The sequence below is a fragment of the Equus przewalskii genome, chromosome 10, assembly GCF_037783145.1.
Source record: "Equus przewalskii isolate Varuska chromosome 10, EquPr2, whole genome shotgun sequence".
NCBI classification, from domain to species: domain Eukaryota; kingdom Metazoa; phylum Chordata; class Mammalia; order Perissodactyla; family Equidae; genus Equus; species Equus przewalskii.
This window is the reverse complement of record NC_091840.1, coordinates 33,773,382-33,787,492: the sequence shown is the minus strand read 5'-3', so window position 1 is coordinate 33,787,492 and position 14,111 is coordinate 33,773,382. Positions and strand designations below refer to the sequence as shown.

Below are 14,111 nucleotides of genomic sequence, written 5' to 3'. Positions count from 1 at the left end.
CTACAAATGGAATTGCTGGATCATTGGTTATGTGTATGTTTAACTTTAGCAGATAGTGCCAAACACTTTTCAAAAGTGGGTGTAACATACATTCCTCTTAATATTGCTTCCATGTTGCCAAGTGACAATAAATCTCAACTGAAAAAAACTAAAAGGTTTTTGTCTCCTACAGATGGTTCTAATGAGTATGTTTGTGTTAACTAGCAGCTTTGACAACCCAAACATACGAAGACTAAATAAACTGAATAAGGGAAAAGTAAACGTTATTTTAAATGCTAAGTTTTGGAAAAACAACATATATTTTTCACTCACGGAATTTTAGAAGACAAAATTATAATCTTTTCCAAAAACAAGAACTCTTATTTAAAAGCAATTAAATGCAACCAAATAAAGCTGGTAACTACTATATGGGAAGGTGATAAAGAATACAAAGATGAGGCCATAGTGGTTCAACCATTCATTCAACAAACGTTTACCAAGCGTTTACTACATGCCAAACACTATTGTAGGAGCAGGGCATACAACACTGAATCAAAGTGATAACAATCTGGACTCTCATGGAACTTATATTTTAGTGGAAGGAGACAAAAACTATAGAATGGGGAAGTAGGGAAGGTGTAATTTTAAATAGGATGGCCAGAGAAGCCCTCACAGAAAAGGTGACAAGCGATCAAAATACTAAATGAGGTGAGCGAATAAGCCAGGCTAAGAATCTAGGGAAAGTGAGTTTTAGCAAGTTTTTTCCCTTGAGAGAGAAATAAATAAATAACCTATTGTGTGTATGTGGGTGGTGGGTTGCAATAGTAGAGAGAAGGGGAAAGAGATAATGAATGACTCAGGAAAGCTTGAATGCAAGGGAGACTCTCTCAGCATGAAAAAAAGATGAAAAGTGCTTAGAGAAAGAGAATAGAAATACTAATTCTATAGGCATCCCGCAACATCAAAACGATAGAGTGCTGATTACATTAAGTCTTTAAACTTCTCTGAGCCACAGTTTCTTCATCTTTTCTGTAAAATGGTGATACTATCTATCACTATGATAAATAAGAAACAAAACTGACTATGGGACAGAATTGTTTAGATTTAAGTTATATTACTTAGTAAAAGCCAAAAGATGAAAAAAACCTGAGACTCAATGAAATAAAATATCTTATCAGAACTCCTAGCCAGCCATTATGATGAGCTCAGTTCTAGTGCAATCTCATAACTAAGGGGATAAGAGGTTTTTATTTTGTTTTGTTTTGAATTTCGGAAAGAGAAAAGAAACGTTAACATCACGGAAGGAAGAGGGCTATAAAGCAGGAAGGAGGGAAGGAAGGAAATGCATTAAGAATTGAAAACTCATCAAATCTGCCTTGCAGTGCCACCAATTAGTTTACCAAATCCTCTACCACAAGAAGGTAGAAATGGATGAGATTCCTACTCCTGAATGATGGTTCTTAATCAACATATCTTGTCTTCAGAAAATAAGAGGAAATTCTTTAGTTACTTACACCTGTAAAAGTTATCTCACTGTGATTACTAATCTTCAAACTCACAGACAATCTATTAGACATAAAATATCTCTTGGGTAGTCTGTGAAGAAAGAAGAAATGGAAGAAGTAAGGTTTCAGGAAGCTTTTTAAAGGCCTGACCATCAGCATTTGTTAAGATATTCAGATAAAAATTAAAGAAGTATTTTTGGAAGTTCAGATATGCATACAGTGCTTTTTTTCCCTCCTTTTCATAGTCCAGTCAAATTAAAATTCAAGTTCCCGCATTAAAATTGGCCAGTATCTGCTGCTTCCTTTCCCTCTGTCTCTCTCTGCTTAGGTTTCTGTTGAAAAGAAACCATACGGTAATTGTTAGGAAGGCAGGCAGGTGGCATCCATTTCTGTCAGTGCCTGCCTAGGTTCTACTTGAAATAAGGGACTCTAGGACTGGCCCAGTGGTGCAGCGGTTAAGAGCACATGTGTCGCTTCGGTGGCCTGGGGTTCACCGGTTCAAATCCTGGGTGCAGACATGGTACTGCTTGTCAAGCCATGCTGTGGCAGGCATCCCACATATAAAGTAGAGGAAGATGGGCACAGATGTGAGCTCAGGGCCAGTTTTCCTCAGCAAAAAGAGGAGGATTGGCAGCAGATGTTAGCTCAGGGCTAATCTTCCTCAGAAAAAAAGAGAAGGGATTCTTTTGCCCAAGAAGAACAACAGTGTTCTAGACACTCAGGGAAAATGTCTGAGTACGTAAGATTAATTAGAAATGACATATTGGACAAGTAATGCATTTTTCTTTTCTTCTCTCTCTTTTTCTTGTCTGAAGCCAATATCTCATGTGATTTCCTCATGTCTCACCAGAAAGGGTATTTACCAAATCTTAGTTGGTGCTAGGAGAGAAAAAAAATCACCATCCATTTTTAGCACTTTATGAATGGTTGTGTTTTGGTTACAAGTAACTAACGAATAACATTTATTTCCAGATTCAAACTGGAATTTAAAAAACAAAAAGCATATGACAATCTGCTAGGTATGTAAGACAACAGAAATATTATAACATGGGTGAAAAAAAGAGAAAAAAGTAAAAGTAAAAATGGTTGAGATGATCTTGACTTATCCAAAGTTTTGTAAACTAAGTCAGTATGGAATTTGCAAAACTGTCAGGAACAGGAAACTTAAGAGACTGAAAACAAAGGATAAAGATAAATGGAAAAATCTCTAACATGAGAAATGTAAATAGAGGGGTTCTTTCCTAAGATAGTACGATCCTACCTAACAAATTTATAAATGGCCCTGGAAAAAGGAGCAGAGAGTTTAAGTTCCAAATCTACAGCTGAAATTAAAATTTTCAAGTAGGAAGTGCCAAATTCATGACAATAAATTGAAGGATCATGTAAACTTAAGAAGCAAAGTGGCAGGTAAGTTTCAATGTGAACAAGAGTAAGTTAACACATTTAGGGAAAAATTATTTAAATATAAAATGATGTGTTATAAAAGTTTTAAGTCATGAACAAAGAAAAGGGAACTAGGAGTAGTTTCCCAAGCAAACCGTTTATTAAACAATTTATTAAAAACATCAGCAAAATGCATTGCCAAACAGGACCACAGTTGTAGAAATCTGAAAAACATGAGTACGGTAATATACTTGCCCCTGGAAAATCATGTGCAGTTCTGATAACTTCATGGCAGGAAAGATATAAAACAATTAGATAAAGACCCATAGAAAAAAAAAGTGATCAGAGTTTTGGAGGCTGTTATATATATATATATAAAGTAAGTGATTACTTTCTCTAGAAAGGTTGAAAAAGGAACTGACTCAAATCTATAAAGTTATGAAAAGAGGAAAGGGGAAGTGTTAAAAAAAATCTTACAATACTCGAATGAGAGTGGCACTCTTTATAACATGAGAGAGGCAAATTTAAAACAAATGGAAACATTGCTTTAAATAACAGGCTATGAACTTACTGAAGTCTTTACCTCAAGAAGTAGTAAAAATACAAATTTTTACAAGTTTTGATAAATTAATTGACGCAGACCCATATCAGGTAAAGGGACAATGAAGTCTAAAGTACATCCCTACTTTTTAGGGGCACACAAGATTAATTATCATGCCCACTTCCTGGTATTGCTAGATTTAATGCTTTAGTTTAAAAGCATGACAGTCATGTTTTTACACTGTAAGGCCCAAGACAGGAAAAAGGGAAGAACACTCTACCAAGAGAAATTTCCTTAAATACTCAGCAAGAGAGAACTACAGATCTATTATGACAAACCAAACACCCTGGCTAATTAGAAATGAAAACACCTTTTGTAACAGGAAATGAGCATAATAGTTATTCTGCTGTCCATGTCTTGCCTTAAACTCTGATCTTGGGCCAGGACCCATGGGAGCACTGAGAGAGCAGGTTTGTAATCAGGGTGTTACTGATTTGCAAACTCATGAGCAAAAGCACAGCACAGTCTGTTGGTCCAAGTTTCAATAAAAGGGACCTTTCTAAAGGCATTTTACAAAAGGTGTTTGAAACACAAACCTGAAAAAAAACTCTTTAAATTAGTTTAACAAAGGTAACCTAACGCCTACCCACTGCTTGTTTTTTTCCATATCTGTAAACAGGTGTGCAAATGAAAAGAACAAAGCAGACATAAGACAAAAAACTATACTCCAATGTCCAAAGCAAACTACCAGGAAAATCTTAAAACATTTATTACTTACTGTGCTTTGTTAATGACTAGGCTTAAGAAGAGGTACTAACCTCTTCTTTCATTTTAAAATCACCTAGTTTCAATTAGAATTGCTTCTTGATCAAAACAAATACTTTTTTTCTATTTTAATTTGATCCTTGAGAGTTAGTGAGCATTGCTAGAATATACACAATTTTAAACTTCCATTATTCTGTATTCCTTCCTGTAAGGAATAACTAGCTCAAAATTTTCTAGCATGTTCTTTCCCCTTAATTTATTTTGTTCCAAAAAAAAGCAGAATTAAAAATGATTTTTAGGAGGTTGGATTTAAATATATTCATTAAATTTATTTTTTAAATAAAAGTCTGGCTGAGATGACATGGTTAAATACAGAAATGCATACACAAAAACAAATGGATTCAGGAGTGCACAACGAGCAAACAAGTTTCCCAGTGCCCATTCATGCAGCAGTTTGCACCAAGTTGCAACTCTCTCGTTCATTTAGTTAATACTACTATAAGAATGGGTTAAAGAAACAGAGAAGAGTCAGAAAACGAATAAAGACTAAAAGTCTGGGAGTGAGGTGGCAAGAGAAGAGTTCAAAATAAAGTAAAAGTTTCCTGAGAGAACAAATGAGGCATTAAGAATTCCACCATAAATCATGCTAAGTATACTTAGAAACTACAACTACAGAACTATTTTAACTGCTACCTTTTCTTGTTGAACCAAATGCATGTAAGTGACCTTTATGTACCAAAGCTAACTGTGCTAGCAGACTTGATATCCTGCAACAGAATCCTTCAAAAGAGACCACTTAAAATTGCTTAATCTTGATGGTACTTTGTGGTAAAATCATGAGCCAGCTCTGAAAGAAGATCTAGCAGGCCTGTCTTTTCAAAAACTAAATGTTATTGGGTGTGGATGGTTGATTCTGAGAAGAGAAACTACAGTAAGTCTTGGTAGCTTTGACACGGCCTTTAAATGATAAATAAATGTGTTTAACGTGTGTCTCTAATGTTCATTATGGTAAAGTTTATCAGTTTAACCCTTTGCAAACAAGCAAGAGATCTTGAGAGCAGGAAGCTTTTCTGTGGAACTCCTGACGCAACACAAACCATAGCAGTTACTGCAAAGCTTAATGCAAACCCTCTAGAGTCCACGTTGACAAATTCTTTAACAAGCCCTGTGGTTACAGGGAAGCTGGTTTCACTCTGACTCACTCCTACTCAAACAATTTACTGGAAATGAAGGGGAGGGGGAATTTTCAGAGAAGTCATGTGATGGCCAGACAAACCACAGCCAGTAAAGGTTCAACAGAGTCAAAAACAGGTCCCAGTAACAACTGACACCCAGAGTGTTCAAATGGCACTAAATCATATGAAAATGAGTCCTGTTGGACTTCAGATCATCCACACTATGAACTCTTTCATAAATCTCTGTATGTAAAGGAACAGATACTTCACAAGGGGAAAAACCAGCAGGCACTGACATGGTGTGGGGAACTGCAAACACTTCACAGGAAAATGTGCTTAACAGAGAATAGCATCAAAGGAATGTTAAAGCATTTTAGTGAGTGCATAAATAAATCATTATTAAATGCTTTCCCATAGTCTCTAAACTCAAATGATCAAACACGTATTCTATCATTATAGTAAGAATGTCAAAAGAACCTTTAATTATCACCTTGTACTTTGGGGGGATGTTCACTGGATAATCTATTCTACTACATAAAAAGAAAATGCACGGGCCATAAGAATGAGAACTACCATTATAACTGATGAACTTTTTTGGTGTTATGTGTTTTCACTAATAAAATAATGTAAATAATTTGAAATTTCTGAATAGGATAAGGATCCTATTAAGCTACAAAAAGATTATTTGGCCTTAAATATATTTAATACAAACTAGAAAGGTAAAGGATATTAGTATTTAATTTGGAGATTTAGCTTCAATGAATCAGATTAAGTGGCACGTATTAATTAATTTAAACACTGCAGTCCTAAACAGAAGCTAAAAAATGCTCTCTTAAAATAAGATTAAATTCAGAAACTATAAAATAGCCTTTCAGGAAATATTAACCTAAGATGGTATATAGACTCATGGATTACACTCAAGATAAAGACAAACTAACCAATATAAATATGGAGGAAAAATTGCATTCTTTTAAAAGATGATGTTTTAAGAAATATAAATTTCTTATTTCTTACTTAATTCTCAATTTCCTATATTGATAGGAATAAAAAAGTCAGTAGATTTCACACAGCCGGCAACCCAACATTTTGTGGAAAAGAATCCAAGTAGCTAGGTCACTTGGACAGATGGCGTTTAGGAAAGCAAACTTATTCAAACCATACTCTTCCAAGTAAATATGTACAACATTCCTACTCTATTGTGTAAGCTTTAAACACAAAAATACCACAGCCACCCCCATGCTCCCATTCCCCATTACTTCAATAATACTGGCTGCCGTAAACTTTTAGGCTACATCAAACAAATAAGTTACTTTATTTTTCAAACTCTTATTCCTAATGTGCCTGTAATTTTCCTTTTTCTTTAGTTATGCAGCTTACAGAATAAAGAAGTTATCACAAAAACTTTCGTTTGTTTCTAAAGCATAGAATTTCACAAACATTGTTTTACTTAATGTGAATTAGTAATTATGAGTCATTTAACTAAATGTCTTCTATATTGTCTTCAATCCTTGCTCTCAGGTGACTACTAAACTCAAAGATGCAAAACAGATCAATCTTTCTTACATAAAATGATTTCTGTGTTCACTGCATTTTACATTTTATTTTGCATTAGAGTACGACTGAATATTAAGTGAACACGTTTCATATAATGCTACCCTTTCTCTCAATTGGTATTTCTTAGTTTATTGAGTATCTACCACGTGAGTAGTATGTGCAAGACCAGGCAGGTGTTGTTGAAAATACACACATTTTTTGCAGCCTCCTCTCAAGCAGTTTACAGACTCTTGGGGGAGATAAGAAAAGTCCATAAATAGTTTTAAAAGAAGGTAGAAAGTGATAAGTGACACAAGAAAGATACCACAAGAGACAATTTCTGAGGGTTGAGAAGATTTTTCAGTAGCAAAGTTCCATGACCAGAGGTATTTTTCAGAAAATTATTTTTGTTGTTTTGTGTGGGAATAGACCGGGAAAAAAAAAGACTAGTAAAGAGGAGAAGTATTAGGAAGTCACTGGAAATGTCCAGCAAAGGGGTGATAGAGGTCTGAAACAGCAGTGGGAAGGGAAATGAGAGGACGGATATGAAGATACTATGGAGGTAGACTCAATCAGCCTTGAAGAATGACTGGATATGGGAGGTGAGGAGGGAGTCAGATGACTCAGATTTTGAGCCCAAGTGACTATAAGGATGGTGATATCATTAACAGAAATCAGGAACAAAGGAGAAAAAGAAGACTATAAAGAGAGTAACTAAACTTTGCATGAAATAGTCCACAAAGCGCATACATAGCTATCTAGACCTGTTATAAATGATGCTAGAATTTCTCAAGGTCATAGGAAGCTACATTCATTCATGTCTACCTCCCACAGACATCTATCTAGTGAAAACATGATAGAAAGCCAAGAGCAAAAGGAAGTCAGCTTAGTGGAAAAATACTGCCTAATCTCAATACTGCACTCATGAAAATAAATTAGGTACCAGAAGGAATCAGAATTCTAATAAACGCATTAATAATCTCCCCCCAAATATCTATAGTACAAAATCCAATCATTATTTGGAATTTAAGCAAATACTTAGGTTTAAATTGTTACCTAGTAACAATTTCCTAGTAAAAGCATGTATACCCTTTAACCTAGTTGGAAAGCAAATGGAAAAGCAGTGAGAGCCAAGTATTTTTTTTTCACTCTTCCTGCCGATAAACTTATTCTACTAAAGAGCTTTACCTTCAAGAATAAAAAACACATTTTCTACCTCAGTCTCAGGCTATCTTAAAATTTAAATACCCACTCATAATTATTCATTTTACTTAATTTTCTGTTTTAGCTACAGTTGATCCAACTTTCCTATATTTTATTGCTCCTATCAAATTGGGAGTTTTACAAAATACATGTATCTATGAGGAAATTCCAGCACCAAAGTCAGATAAACTTTTGGATTCTTGTGAAACTGATTACTAGAAGAACTTTTAAATCACAATCAATAAGAAATAACTAAAAAGATGCCAGTAAAGCTATAGCTTACCAAATAAATAAAAACTTAGTATCTTTTTATAAATCATCAATAATTTTAGAAAAATATAATATCCAATTTATAACAATAAAATGTAAGACAAAGCTAACATATTAAAATCACTGGGAAAATAGTGTTGGAACAATACACAAATAGCTAACTACCTGAAAAAGAGAAAGTCAGATTACTACACTATAGGATAGGTAAAAATATTTTAATAGATTAAAGATTTTTTTTTTTTAAGATTTTACTTTTCCTTTTTCTTCCCAAAGCTCCCTGGTACATAGTTGTATATTTTAGTTGTGGGTCCTTCTAGTTGTGGCATGTGGAACGCTGCCTCAGCATGGCCTCATGAGTGGTGCCACGTCCGCGCCCAGGATCCGAACCATTGAAACCCTGGGCCTCTGAAGCGGAGTGCACGAACTTAACCACTCAGCCACGGGGCTGGTCCCAGATTAAAGATTTTTTAAAGGTAAAATAATAAAACCATAAAAATACTGAATATTTACTACATAACCCTAAGGGTTCAGGAAAATAGTTTTAGGCATTACTCCAAAAGGGAAAGTCTAAGATACTGGAATAAAGAAAAAATGTAAACTTATTTATCCCAAAAGTAAAACATAATAACACACATAATAAACAATATGGAAAAAATACTGGCAGTATGTGACAAAAACAATCTCCTTTAAGATGTCATCACTCAATAAGAAAATGAAAAATACACTAAATATCAAAACTGGGTAAATGAACCAGTTAGTTGAAGTTTTCTTTCTTTTTGTGTTTATCTGTACTTTCAACATTTTGTACAATAAACATACTTTGTAATCAGAAAGAAAGTTGTTATAAAAAGCAAAGATGTGGAAAATATTTGATGACAGTGAAAAATGTTCCCAGTGTTTTTATATCAAAACAAGTTGCAAAACAATAAATAGAATATGATTCACTCTTATAAATATTTATAGAGAAAAAGACCAAAGGATGGAGGGACTATTTTTAAGTATATATTTTCCAATTTTCTACAATAGGCTGTGTCACTTTGTAATAAGAAAACATTTAAAAAGTCAGTATCAATGTCTATGATATATATGTGAAAAAGGAACTTGAAACTAGTATGTATGGTATGATTCTAGTTTTTATTAAAAAAAGTTATATATGCAAAGAAAAGAGTCTAGAATATGGTGATTATTATCTTACTTTGGGGATTAGGTGTGTGAGCTTTCACTTTTTACTTTTAATACTTCTGGAATGTTTCAATCATTACTATAAGCACTTATGTAAAATATACAAAGCTGGACAAAATAACAGAAGCAAAGAGCCTAAGACAAATTTGTTAGCGAAAACATAAAAAATGTAAGATAGCTCATTTGGAAATAAAATCCTCGTAAATTGTTATAAATTTGTTTGCATAATGAAAACCTTAAAAGCAAAAGTAATCACAACAGTGTATCAGAACAGCTGAGCTCCAAGAGATCTTACTCGGATATAGTAACAGTCCACGTGCTAGCAAGAATAGACAAAAGCAAAAAACTTACTTTTGCCAAGCCATAGCAAGGGACTCTTCTTTGATAATGTACTAAAACGTTAGTAGTCTGAGATAATTTATAACGTGGAAAGCTGGCAACAGTCCTCTCCCCAACTCTTCTTCTCCCACCCCCTCCAACCACAAAATAAATAAATAAAAGTTCAAAACCTCACACAACCCCTTGTCTAAACCTGGGAAAAGTATGCAAGGATAATTATACCCATATATACTGAAATCTATAATAAGCCACAAAACTGACGGGAACTGGTGAAAAAAGCATGAAAGGCAATAAACAAAGAAAAGAAAAATCAAATCAAATATAGGAGGAAAAAATTTTAAATTAGTTCTTCATTTTTTATTGCATTAATGTGGATGAAAATGTTGCTGTGATGTGGTATGATAGGCAGAGCACTAATCTCGAAGAAAACTGGGTTGGGTGCTGGCTCTGAGATTCACCGGCTGTGTGTTCCTGAGCATGTTTCCTATTCAAATTAAGGAAAATATCTTCTACTTCATGGATTGTCTTCTACATAGATTTTTATTGGCCTTTGAAATAAAATTAGAAGGGAAGATCTCAAATTTCTCAGGGATGAGTTACTCTTTTATCATATTAGTTTACTTAATTATTTTCTAGTTTGCATAATCAGTTGACAGTACATAAAATTGAAATTTTGGGTAAAAATGTTCATAAAGAGCATATAATTTCTGACTAAAGGACATGCAACGGAATGTGCACATTTTGCTTACTTAATTTTTCAATGTAAGCAAAGCAAATATGAATCAGGGAATAAGAAATATATAGTTTAACCTAAAATAGTCATCGTAATTATTGGCTTTATAGGATGAAAACAGCCAACCCTCATAACCATCAGAAGTATTGTGTGCAGTCTGGTTTCCACAATGCAAAACAGGCAAAGTAGAATTAGAGAAGATTTAGTCAAAAAGTAACTAAAACAATCCATGCCCTAAGAGATGAATGAAAAAGATTATTACCCTTACAGTAGATAAAGACTAAGAGTCTTCAAGACTCAAAAGTCTTCAAGAACTCCAATTATATGTATAAGATGAAGCACAATTTACTTCATCAAATTCTAGAAGGTCTGAGTGTTTGGAAGTTGAGCTTTTAGATGGTAACAAGTTTACAGACGTATTTATAATCCCAGAATCAAAAAATTGTGAAGAATGAAATGAGTCATTCAGCCAATGTTCTACCTAATGCAAGGAGTGCTATGCATGGATCCATTAAAGATATCACATAGAGAAGAAACAAGGCACTCATTCTTTTGGAAATAGCAACTCCGTTTGTACACAATTAAAATTGACAGGAAATTGTTTTGTTTCTGTTTTTTAATATTGAGCCAACGTGGGCCTCAGAAAACTTTTACCCACTAATCCTAAGACAAAGCTTGCCTGTGTAGTTTCTCAGCATGAGTACATTTTCTTGCCATAGGAGAGACAACTTTTTGCATATTTGACAAGCTCATCATTTCCCCCTTTCAAGGAAACATGTCTAAATTCTTTTCCACAATTTCTCACATTGTATGATTCCAAGATCATTTACCATCTCATTCCCCCTCCTATAGAGAAATTCTGGTTTGTCAATGTTCTATCCTATTAAAAATGATATTACAGCAAGTTTCCCACTTCAAGATGACCAAATAAGATCTTTGCCCCAGTGGTATATTAAAGATGGTTGCAAATTCTTGTTACTCTTCTCATTGAGAGGTAGAGCCAAATTCCTCTCTGAATCTGGACTGGCGTTAGTGACCTACTTGGCCAACACAATGTGGCAAAATGACTGGGATTTCTGAGGTTATGTTGAGAAACTTTGCAGCTTCCACCTTCCTCTTGCAGAAGAACCAAGGTTCTTCTGGAACACTTGTTCTTAGAACTCAGCTGCCTTGATCTGAAGAAGCCCAAGAAGCCCCATGAAGAGTAACTTGAGGTTTGAAACCAACAGTCCAGCTGAACTTCAAACCAACAACCAGAATCAACTTGTCAGTCAAATAAGCAAATCACCTTGGAAGTAGAACTGCAATTTACAGTCAAGCCATTTTGCCCAAATTGCCTCTTTGTGAGCAATATAAGTGACTGCTTTTGTTTTAAACCACTAAATATTGGTGTGGTTTTTTATTTGGCACTAGATAACTGCAAGACCTTCTATCTTAATAACCCCAAAATATAGAATATAGAAACATGAACTCTGGCTTTGATGAAACTAACATTAATAAATGAAGACAGGGGGCTGGCCCAGTGGTGCAGCAGTTTAGTGTTCACGTTTTGCTTTGGCCGCCTGGGGTTCGCCAGTTTGGGTCCCGAGTGTGGACATGGCACCATTTGGCAAGCCATGCTGTGGCAGGCGTCCCACATATAAAGTAGAGGAAGATGGGCATGGATGTGAGCTCAGGGCCAGTCTTCCTCGGCAAAAAGAGGAGGATTGGCAGCAGATGTTAGCTCAGGGCTAATCTTTCTCAGAAAAATAAATAAATAAATAAATAAATGAAGACGGGGCAGATGGAAGAAAAGATTATACCTGAAAGCCTGCAGTGGAGGATATGGAAGAGAAGCAAAGTGATTTGCACTACAGAACTCCGAAAAGGATCTTCGGCAGAAGTGCAGAAGAGGTTTGGGTAGGGGTGAAAACAAGGAGACTTTATAAGAAGTAGACTTCCAGGTCCCACTCCTACTTAGCAAAGCCAGACGACTTCCTTCCCTAGCCCCATAGAAAACATCAAGTATCACCTCTAAGCAAAGTGAGCCAAAGGTTCTGGGCTCAGGACATGTTTGTGCAGGTATCCACAGACTGCACATGAAGCAGGTTAAGTGAAAGCCTACGGGGCAAATGGAGATCTCTAACCTCTCTTCCATAGCCTAGCTTTAGAATGTCAGCAGCAAGGTTTGTATTCCCCAGGCAAGAAATTGGAGGATCCATCACTAGAGAAACTGAACTATTCCAAAAGGAAAGATCCACAGGAACTGATATAGGGAGGTTCCCCAAAATAACGCAGCCTGCTACTCTTACACCTTGCCTCCACACACATAGCTTCCATCCAACTTTTACGTGGCTTATTCTTAATGTAAACAGAAAAACAAGGCTTTCAGGAAAGCTTCAAACAGGAAGCAAAACAGACAAAGGAAAAAACACAATGCCTGGAGCAACAGAAAACTTGAAGGAACTAAATAGTTTCAAAAAAATACGATAAACCATTTCTTGGAAATATAATGCAAACTGCTTTTTGAAAATAAATATATGACAGTGGAAAAATATTTAAATATTAGAGTTACAATGACAAACGAGGAAATTGCATACAATGTAAAATGAGACAGATATTAGGAGGAAAATGATAAAAAAATTAAAATGATGGGTGTTGGAGGCACAATATCAAAATAAAGAGAATTCTGGAAAACAAGAATAGAGAGCAAAGAGGGTAAATTGACTAGAAAAAATACAAGAATGCTTCTCAAAACAAATGGACTTTGGATTGACAAGTTTCCTGAGTGTCTAGCAGAATGAATTTTAAAAAGACCCATACTTCAGGTAATGAATCTAAAAGCTTCTAGAGAAAAAAACAAAACAAGCAAAAAAAAGACTGTCTATAGAGAGGGGTGAGCAAGGCATTAGCTCTATCAATACCAACACTAGAAGCTTGAAGATGGTTAAGCAATGCCTTTTAAATTCTAAGTTAAAAAAAATGATTTCAACCTAAAATTCTACATTCCATTAATTGTGGGAATGAAGAACACAGCAGTTTCAGAATTTTCCACCTACTCATCCTTTCTCAGGAAGCTGCTACAGGCTGTGTTTGACCAAAATGAGCGAGTAAATGAAGAAAGAGGAAGACAAGGGATCCAAACCAAGACAGAAGCAACTACGCAGAGGGCCAAGAGAACACAAGTCCAGATTAGAGTGGGAACACAGGGGCCCCAGAGTAATGACTCCAAGAAAAAAAATGAATTGATACTATTTTATAGGTGTTACCAATCGGAAAGTGATATTGACAAGTGTCTTGCAGAGTTGGTAGAAGGGAGAGAAGAGTTTACAGAACCGTACAAATAAAAAAATGCTAATTCCAAAACCAAAAAATCTGTAAAAACAGGAAAATAATCACAGTACATTAGTTGGCTTAACAGAGAACAATACTCATACCTGTTTGGCATCCAACCCATAGAACAAAAATTTAAAGCTTCAAGATATCTTAGACTTATTCTACTTCAACTTGCTGATTTTATACAG

The 14,111-nt window shown here is 35.0% G+C and overlaps 1 protein-coding gene and 1 long non-coding RNA gene across 4 annotated transcripts in view; one reads left to right on the top strand and one right to left on the bottom strand.

The window, feature by feature from the left end:
* The window catches only part of VMP1 (vacuole membrane protein 1), a 125,512-nt gene that overhangs the window by 46,956 nt on the left and 64,445 nt on the right, over positions 1-14,111 (bottom strand). The window lies entirely within an intron of this gene.
* LOC139074076 (uncharacterized) overlaps positions 1-14,111 on the top strand; it is a 48,436-nt gene that overhangs the window by 23,591 nt on the left and 10,734 nt on the right. The window lies entirely within an intron of this gene.